Source organism: Egretta garzetta, unplaced genomic scaffold, assembly GCF_000687185.1.
Source record: "Egretta garzetta isolate BGI_Z169 unplaced genomic scaffold, ASM68718v1 scaffold197, whole genome shotgun sequence".
NCBI lineage: Eukaryota > Metazoa > Chordata > Aves > Pelecaniformes > Ardeidae > Egretta > Egretta garzetta.
In genome coordinates this window covers 4,607,263-4,617,098 of record NW_009260274.1, presented here as the reverse complement: position 1 = coordinate 4,617,098, position 9,836 = coordinate 4,607,263, and positions in this window count along the sequence as shown.

The window sequence follows — 9,836 nt, the reverse complement described above, 5'->3', positions numbered from 1 at the left end:
CGCTGCTCCCTTCCAATCTGCAGTGTCAGAAAACTCAAATACTTAACGAATCCTCTCATGTCTGTTGGCTTCATTTAGCAAACGTCTGTTCAGTTATCATAGATTAAAGGAAAATATTTATTTTTAAAAACCATTTTACTCATTTTGGAGATATAGCAAATATGAGTTAAAGAGAAATTCAAAGAGGGATTTATTTTATTATTTTTTTTTAAATTGTAATTTATGTTACAGGGACATGAAGTAATGTGACAGCAACAGAAAACAGTTTGTGGATGAGAGATTTTAGGAGGGAAAAAACCCATTTCCCCCAGGATAAATGTCTACCAATAAAGAACAAAACCTACACAGAAAACTTACTTAGGCTCTGGGTTGTATGAGTAGTAAGCACAGAAAAATCTGTGTCCAGCAGTGAGCAGAAATTGGAGCATTACCATGCCAGTTCAGCATAAATCACAGTGTAACTTTAAGGTATTGCTCTTAGTACCTTCATAATGTTATGAATTTTTTCAATAATTCTTCCAAGGCAAGAACCTGTTGAATTTCCTTTTAGTGTCCATCTAAGCTGGATTAAGAAGATGTTGGAAGATATTGCAGAGATATGGCCCATGCCTTAAAAATTCAGAAAGCAAAGTGCTGAAAGCAGAAAGCTTGAAGGGAAAGCACAGCCAAGGTGCTAAGGCATGGATGTGTTAGAAAACTCTGTCTTCTGTGCTCTTCAGGCCATAGCACCTAGCTCCACCACCTGCCCTGCAAACCCACCAGGCTACGACACAAGGGCTCGATCCCGGGGCGGCTTTTTGCCGTTGAGAAATTCGGGTCTGATGAAGTCAGCTGGGGTTTTACTTACCTTGTAGGGCAATAGGTTTGGTCCCAGTCGGATGCCTCGTTTCCCAGCATAAAGGGAGGATCCCAATGTGCAGCCGGCTTTTCTGATTTATATATAGCTGCATGGACGCGTGTGGAGTTTATTAAAAGATCTGGACAGCTAAAACATTTAAACGAGACGCAATGGAAGCTGGAAAACAAGGGTTATGTGGAAATGAAATGCTGGAAGGCAGGAAAAGAAACTGGTTCTGTTTGTTTGCCTGTTTGCAGAGGCTGCAGCTTTTGTCTTCCTTCTTTCCTCCGATGCATTCAGTCTCCACTTTCAAAATAGCGTTTTATCTCCCTAGTACTCCATTACATTCAGCTGTGCTAATGTGCTTATTTTTCCATATGTTTTCTATATACCTGTGGTTTCTCCTAGTGCCCACGTTGTTAAGCGTGTGCTGATATTTTTCCAAGGTGTGTTACATGCACACCGGGTGGGGATGAAATCTTTGGATCTGCAGCGCTATATAACTCATTCTCCAGGACACATGCTATGGGCAGGAAAAAAAAAAAAATTCTTTGGAAAAATGCATAATGCATTCAGTACTTCCACTTCTTTGCATGTCTCCTGTGCGTACCACTGGGACCTGCTGTTACCATCCATATGCCAGGACTAAGGGCTCTCTGCCTGGTGCCTGATGCCATTAAGGGTTCCTCAGGTTTCGTGTCACTCACACTTCACTCGTAAGATCCTGGGTGTGGGGTTTGGGTTGGGTTTTTTTCTGCTATATAAAAGCCTGATGTGTGTTTTTGAGCAGGTAAATACATAAATAAATAAATAATGAGCTGAAACCATTTACAGCCGCCTTAGCAGACGTGTCTAGGTTTAGCCCGTGAGTCAAGATCTCTGACAAAGCCTCGCTAAGAAATGCGGGTTATGATGACAGGATGAGGAAAACCCCAAATCCAAACCACTCATTGGCTGAGTCACCGGTGCAGGAACACGAGAGCCCCTTTCCTATAAGACCTTATTTATACAAGAGGTGATAGAGACACCAAAGTCACCCAGAAGACAAAACAGCCAGAGGACAGGCTGCTGAGAGCGCTTTGCAGAGTCAGTAAAGTAGCAATGGTCAGCAGTAAATACATCCTCTCATTTTCCAGATAGTTTGTTTGTTCTTTGTTTTTCCTTCTGCTGGCTATAATAAAGTTTTGCTGCTCTGGCCTAATCTCTTTTATGAAGAGCAATTTATCTTGCTCCCTCTGTCTTCATCACATCAGGGGGACAGGTGAAGTAGCTGCATTTCCAAAGGCAGCAGTGATGCGCACCATGTATCATAGGGCATGACCTATTCCTAGCTCTGAATTTCTCATTTTTACCAGCACACGCATAGCTGTAGCCTTATTTTTCAAAGGCACTTTGCTGTACACATACAATTATTTAAACAATTTATACTTAATTCAATTTTACACTGACAAATCTCTTTAAATCCTTTGTATCCATATATCAAAAGAGTCTACCAAAGGAAAATCTATCATATCAGCCTAAAACGTTAGGGCTTACAGTAGAAGACAGTGTTATACCCTCCAGAATTCCTACAGTGTTTTGAAAGACTGTTGTAAAATGATATCAAATACTATTCTGTTGATGATCAGATTAAAAACCAAAATGGTATGGATTAATAATGGGATGGGTGAGCTATGGTCCAGATTTTTGCCCGGATGACTTTGACTTCAGCAGCTAGAGGATTCTTAAATCACCTTGCCTTTTTTTTTTTTTCTTATAAAATAATATAATTATTTATTGAAAATGACTACGTATTGGTCTTGCCTATTGGAAATTGTTCGTGGATTTTAAATCAGTCTGTATTTAGTCAAGTTCTGTTAAGGTAGACGTTGTATTGATTGATAATTTAAGAAGTATATAGTCAGACATCCCTTTCAAAAGTGAATTACTTGCATAACAACCAGCATCAGTTCTTTCCTGCCCCATCTTAACATTTGGTATTGAAGGTACGTTGAACAGTTTTGAAAGAAATTTTTGAAAGAAACTTAAAATATGCGACATTAAACTCTAATAGCTTGTCTATGGCTTATATTAGAGGAGAAAAAAAAATATTGAAGACTTCTTCAAACTTCAGGTAATGTGAACTGGTGTGGCTGCATTGTGTGTACGAGCTGAATCATCGTGAACCCAAATTAAATTTCCATTTATGTCTCGCAAAACTTGGTGAAGACCAAAGACATGCTAATACAGGCCAGAAATCTGGCATGCCAAGTTCCATTCAGGAGATATTTTTTTCAGATGTGGAACACACTCCTGTGAACCAGGATTTATAGCAGAAATGCTGACAGACAATATTGGTGATACTGTTCTAATTTATTTGTGTTGAATGGTTTTTTCATCTTTTTCCTTTTTAATGATGATCTAAGTCTTTTTGCATCTGGCAGTATGTTTCCTTACTGTTTACCTTTCCTGCCAAAGCAGTATCATCCATCTATGACTATGCTTTTCTTGGTTTCTTGCTCTCTGTCTTTAGTATTTGGAGCCAATTTTCCATTTATTCTAGGACTCCTGTACCTCTGATGTTGCCATTAACTTCTAAAGTGGAACCCTGTCAAATATGCTTTCAAGATGTAATTTTTTTAATGAAATATGTGGTTATGCTCTAGTATATTTTTATCATAAATACTGAAATATCCTACATCTACTCTTAGTTGGCATTTGCCATAAAAAAAAAAAAAAAAAAAGCCTGATCTTGTAGATGCTGAATGGGTGTTTTGTGCTGCCTCTGCTGGGTAACATCATCAGACATATCTGCCACGTACGGGGCACTCAGGACCCCGTTTGTGCTCGCTTTACCAACCACAAGAGCACTGGAAAACATTGATAATCCAAAGGAGCATGGTAGGAATTTGAATCTCGTATATATACACATATAAACCTAAACTGATGATTATGTAATCCAGTGACATTTACATTTTTGGAACATAACCTCTGCCATCACACTTTGCAGTAGCAGTAATAACTCTTAAATCTGTGATCAGATTGCAGTTGAAGAGAGGGTGGATCTGTGGTTGACCAGGTTTCTAAAAGTTGCAGGCTACAATCAGGGCACAGGATTTGGCCAACTGTACTATAATACAGCACTAGCATTTCTCTCCTTACCAGTTTTCAGATCCTTGCAGGGTTTCAGAGGCATCTCTTGGAAAGAAGTTTGGGGCAATAGGAAACATCTTCCAGCCAAGGAGGGGACCGAGGGCAAGACTGGTTTTGTCTGTCTCCCACAGTCTGCCTTTCTGGGACTCGCTCCTCCTGCCCTCCGCTCAGGACTCCAATCCCAACTTCCCTTTGGTGTACCCGCATCTCCCAAACTGATATTGTCACCTCTCTAGTTGGACGGAATAAGGGGTGAGGAACATGGGGCGGAGAGCCCAAGCTGGAAACCTCAACACCGCATACAGGCAACAAGGGCTGGTTTTGTAACTACACCATCAGCTAGCACCCGGGTCTTCTCCAGCACAATGGGGACAACTGGACATGGCCAGCTTCTGGTGTGCTCAGAAACTGCGTATTTTTATTCAAGTTGAATAGTGTCCTGAAATAAAAGCATGAATTGCAGGAAGCTAAGAGGTTTGGTAATCTACCTACTCTTCGGTTTTGAGACTCAAGGACCAAAACTGAGATCAGGCATTTTAAATTGGCCTTTTTTCTGCTTTCAGTTTGCATGAATCATGGTTTTTTTCCCTGCTATTCTCAAGTATTGGCCACTTCTAGTTGGACACAAGTCTCATAGACAAGCCCTTAATTTAACAGCTCATTCATGATACTTCATTTAAATAAAGATTATAAAGGAAACTGTAATCCTACTGATTTGCAAATTGAACTGTTTTGTAGATGTTATTTAAACAGTGCCACTACGACTGTCTTTCATGAGGAACATGGTACAGTGAGAGAGATCAAAGATTCATAAGGAAGCTCTTTTTTTTGAAAGCTGATGCTCCTGGCTTCTTTAACTAATTGAAAAATTTTCTTTACAAGAACAGACCTTCAAGCACTCTGGCTGCTGCCACGAGCCTTATCATTACAGAGTTGTTACTTCCTCCTTTAAGGGACTGAGCTGGAGATTAATGGAAGACTGTGCTGGCACTTTAGGATGAACTTTGTCTATTTTCAGTACACTACACAAATACTAAACCACAGGTGATTATCAATGGCCTCAAATTGAAAATAAATTAATACCTCCCCATTTTTTCAGCTCAGAGGCAGTGCTTCATAATTTCATGGGGTGTCACAGTACTGAACTGTATTTTCTCCTAACTGAGGGTGAATTTAATGATGGTGAAAGGGAAGAAAAGTAGTACTGGCTTGATTTTTGAGGTGAAAGCTTTGTATGGGGGAGTTGCTCCTGGGGCTGACTGGTCTGCCAAGGGACCAAGGTAAGAGAGAGTCTAGTTCTGGCTTTGTAACAATTTGCCCATTAAAAAGTGTTCAAAACAGCTCTGATGTCTCGTAGAGCTACAGCTGTGGTGCTGGAGTGCTGTGAGTAGAAGGTAGTATCCCTCTAGCTCTGCCACTGTTTCGCCCTAAGACAGTAAATAAGTTGAATTTCTTTAAGCACGTAGCTTGATTTTTTTTGCTGAATTAGAAGTCATACTTCAGCCTTGGTGCTCCATGAGAGATGTGTGTAGTTGAGCCAAGTCTATCAGTCATCAAGCGTGTCTAGTGATTTTCTAAAATGAGAAAAGGGGCAGCAAATGACTGCCTGCTTAAATAGGAAACCAGCTTATATGTAGCCTGTGTATTTTAGGGGTACTATAGGCAATATATAAAGTAATGAATTTATACTTAGGTTATAACCATGGAAGCCTTTTGGCTTCAGTTGGCAGAATACAGCCCATGAATGTTAACAACTATCTATGCTTCTATAGGTTAAACATAACTATAGAAACCCATCAGTATTTATGGATCTTATGCTGCCGTCTGAAGTCAGAAGGAGTCCACGGCCATAAGTGGGAGACTGATTTGGCATTAAGTATGACCTGCTATCACTATCACTTAGGCTTGATCATACAGTAGCTATATATTTGAGTGCTGTCAGTGTTCTGCAAAGAACGGAGCACCAGCTTAGGTGCTAAAACCTGGCTGTTATGTTTGATAGCTTGTAAATAGTCAAAACCTTTGCACTTAGTATACTCCAGGATTTACCCTCTAAGGTGTTACATTCTCAGAACTTACTGAGAAATAAAAAGAGAAGGATTCTGAGGATAAAACAGAAGCTTGCTATTATTAATAATTTTATCCTTAAATTGTCTGTATATGAACTAGAATTGAAAGTCAAAGCTGCTTTTGGAAAGAGCTGCACACGGTACAGCTGTCCCAGGCTGCATTTGTCTGAATTCAGCTCTGCATCAGTGATGCACTTCAAACCTTTTGAAGTAGAACTGTGCCGGGTTGCTCCGTACTGCTCTGTGTGAGCCAATTCCTGACCCATTCCCTCCCTTTTGGGGGGTGGGGTGGATTTAAGCTAAATTGGCCTCCTTCATTACCATCAGGTGAACGGTCTTTGAATTCCAGGCAAGAATGAGCTCCATCATTAAAAATGTTCTAACTCTGCTCCTGCCAGTGGGGAGGCAGGTGTGAGAAAACCCACTTTTAACCCTCCATGGTTTGCTTAATTGCACTAGAGGACTTGATTAAGACAGCACAGTGTTTGCTTGAATTTGTGAGTTGTGCAATAAAAACTTAAGCAGTTTTCTCTGTACTGACGCTTTTTCCCTGGGAATGCAAGTGCAACATTAATAGCTGTGTTCAACAGAAAACTTGTGAGTGGGCCTCTCTGGCAAGAGAGAGTCACATAGATTACATTACATTGTGTGCCAGTGAGGAAGGTATATGTAGAAATAAGTTTATGTTCCATGAGTAAGGCTTTCATCTATTTATATCACCTCCTACATAGAGCTACCCGGGCCAAACTCCCCTGCAGAGGCAGTCCTGGGCACCTCGCTATGCACATGGAGAGGCAGAGCAGCCAGGAAGGGCAGAACATCTTTTTAATTCAAGATATCCTCATTCTAGTCTAGTTAACAAAGTATCTCAGGAGCACGGTGTAGTAAATGAAAACAGACGTTTGAGTCAGGCAGAGTAGCTGGGATTTTTTTTCCCCCCTGTGCCATGACTATAATTTTCCAACCCAATTAAAGATTGGAAACTTGAGCAAGGAATCATAATTGCAGCAAAGGAGGAAAAACATAACAGGCAAATTCCTGTCCTTCCTCCTTCAGGGAGCGCAGGGGCGTGGGGACGATAGCACAGGACCTGCCTTCTGCTGCAGCACTGGGACCCCCATGGGGACCAGACCCCCCCCCCGCCTCAACCACCCTGGGGCTCAGCCTGACCAGCCCCAGCTCAGTGGCTCCTCTGAGCTGTTTAACCTCTCGGTACCCAAAGCTGCAAGAGGGGACTAGCGTGAAGTTAAATTTGTTCTGCTCAGGAAGTGCTTTAAGATGCTCATTAGAAAGGTGTGATCATACAGGCAGACAGCAGAGGCCTGGGCTGAGCAGATGTCTTTCCCCAGTTGCCAGAATACCAGTTTGTATGGCAGTGAATACAAGCCCACCTTCTTCCTGGATTTATTAACTGAGTAATTAACAGTACAACACTTTTCTTGTCTTAGTTGTTCCTCCCAAGCTTGTTTCCCTCTACGTAACTTTATGTGCCATGCACGGTGCTGATAAGATCGCCACAGTAAAAAAGTAGAAATAATACTGCTGCTGGAAATCCATTGATGACCTGAGATATCAAGGGATCTCCTTCTTGGTCGTTGTGACTAATGCTCATCAGTTCCTAAACGAAGGCCTTGGCTGTCTGGCAGTGCTGGTCCCCGAGGATGGAGGCAGAAGTTGACCATTTCCTTTGCCTCCCTGCCCTGGATACTCCCCCTAACAGCATCCACAAGCCTGAATTCGCACTCACACTTTTATTTCTTGACAAGGGCAGGGAAGAAGGGTGGAGGAAGTCAGGTGTCACCGGTCTGTGATGTTTCTTCCCAAAGACAACGTCTTTGTCGGGCAATTAAAGCAAGCTTTTGCTTGTCCAGTGCTAATCCATGTTCTTCTCTTCACCTCTAAGCGGTACAGCTGCTCATGGGACTGTGTAACGACAGCATTCCCCGTTAGTTACCTACGTGTGCCAAGACAGAAAACCTCCATAAGATTCTTATTTGCTTCCTAAGTTTTTGCCAGCAGAGGTTTGTTTTTCAGATAAATGGTTGCTATACAGCTCATTCTCACAAATTACAACTCCTGACTTCCTAGTTGGCCGAAAATGGGTGGAGGATACTAACAAAACTGATAATAAGATGCCAGTGGGTGGATGTGGAGGCAACATCTGTATGTCTGATCTCATGTGCTGATCTCGTGTACTGGCAGGGACGTGCATGACACTTTGTTATTCCAGAAGTATCTCAAGGACATAAAATTCTGACAGCTGGAACCTGGTCTGGAGCGTCTGCGTTGTAAAAGTGCTCTCTCCTGCAGCTACGCTGGGGCTTTCTGGCATTAACAGAACAGGAAAAAACGCCCTTACTTTTTCTTCAATTAATTTAGTAGGCAGCATGGGTGTGTGTAATACACGAGAAAGATGTAAGCATGTATGTATGCATGCATACTATATATAAATATATATATATGTGTGCATTTCGGTTCCGTATTTTACTGCAGCTGGATGGTTGTAGACCGTTACCTGAGAGTGAGACAAACAAAAGTTTCCTTTATGTGGATGAAAGACTATTCCACCTGGAACAAAAGCACTGCCAAAAAGGAAAACACGCTATTGGCCATATGAGTTAGATGGCCCCCATCCATGAGTATGGTTCAATTGCTTTGCACTATTCCAGCACCTGGAAAAGCAGCTTGCCAGTCTTCCTCGAGCCTCCTCCTGCCTAAAGGGAAGAAAAAACCCTTCAAGTGCATGGGCAGTAAACAACATGGATTTCTAAACCAGAAACCTTGACAAAAGCTCCTTGTGTTTACGCAAAGTGCAGAGTGAAAATGCAATGGCTGTAATACATTTGTATTTTAGTAATGCTTTTTGTGCCTCATCGGTCAATATTTACTTCAAAAATCACTTTGGTTGAAAGCTAGGAGATTGGCTGTGCACACAGAAGGAGCAGTACAGGGGAGCGTGCGAAGAGGAACGGTAATAGCAAAGTTAACACAGGGATCGGAGGTAGGGCTGGTGGTATTTAAGGCTTTAATTATCTGGCCATTGCTGCAGTGACATTTTCCAAAAAGACCAAATCTGAATACATAAAGAAATTGGTGAAATAAGGAAGACAATCTAAAGAAACCTCTTTTGCTTCTGACGTCCTTTAAAACCCTCAGTGCCTTCAGCTCTTTCTCTTCAGCTTCCCTAACCAGTCTTCTGCACTTTGTAATTTGGAAAACAATGATGTCATTGGAAGCATTACCAGCAATAGTCATAGTGCTGCAGTTCATGCAAGCTGTTATGCTGTTTGTACAAGTAGAGGCTTTAACCAGGAATTTCCACTTTTTTTTTTTTCCTTTTTAAAATTTTTTTTTATTATTATTTTTCCATACTGTAGAAAAGGCAGTCAGAAATGAAGCCTCTCCACTGTCCCCTTCACCCCACTGCCACCCTGGATATCCAGGATAACAAGCGATGGGTGGAAAGGAGCTGGGAAATGGGCCTCCAGGGGGAAAAGCTGGGAGCTTTGCTGCTTCTCACCAGAGAAAAAGGATTTTTCCAAGCTTCCCAGAGGAGAGGTGACCATGCTCATGGGACGAGGAGCTGGGAGGGATGTTTCTGGCCTTCCAACATGGGAATCAGAGAGCAGCCTTGACCTGAGCCCCCTGGTATCTTCCAGTACGAGAAGGAAGAAGTTATTAATAGGAAAATACTGAGCTCTCTGCAAATACTTTGCTCTTCTGAGGTGCCAGTGACAGATACTATGTGGGATTTTGTGAGTGAGATGGTGGTTTTGTGATGGGAAAAAAACGGGAGA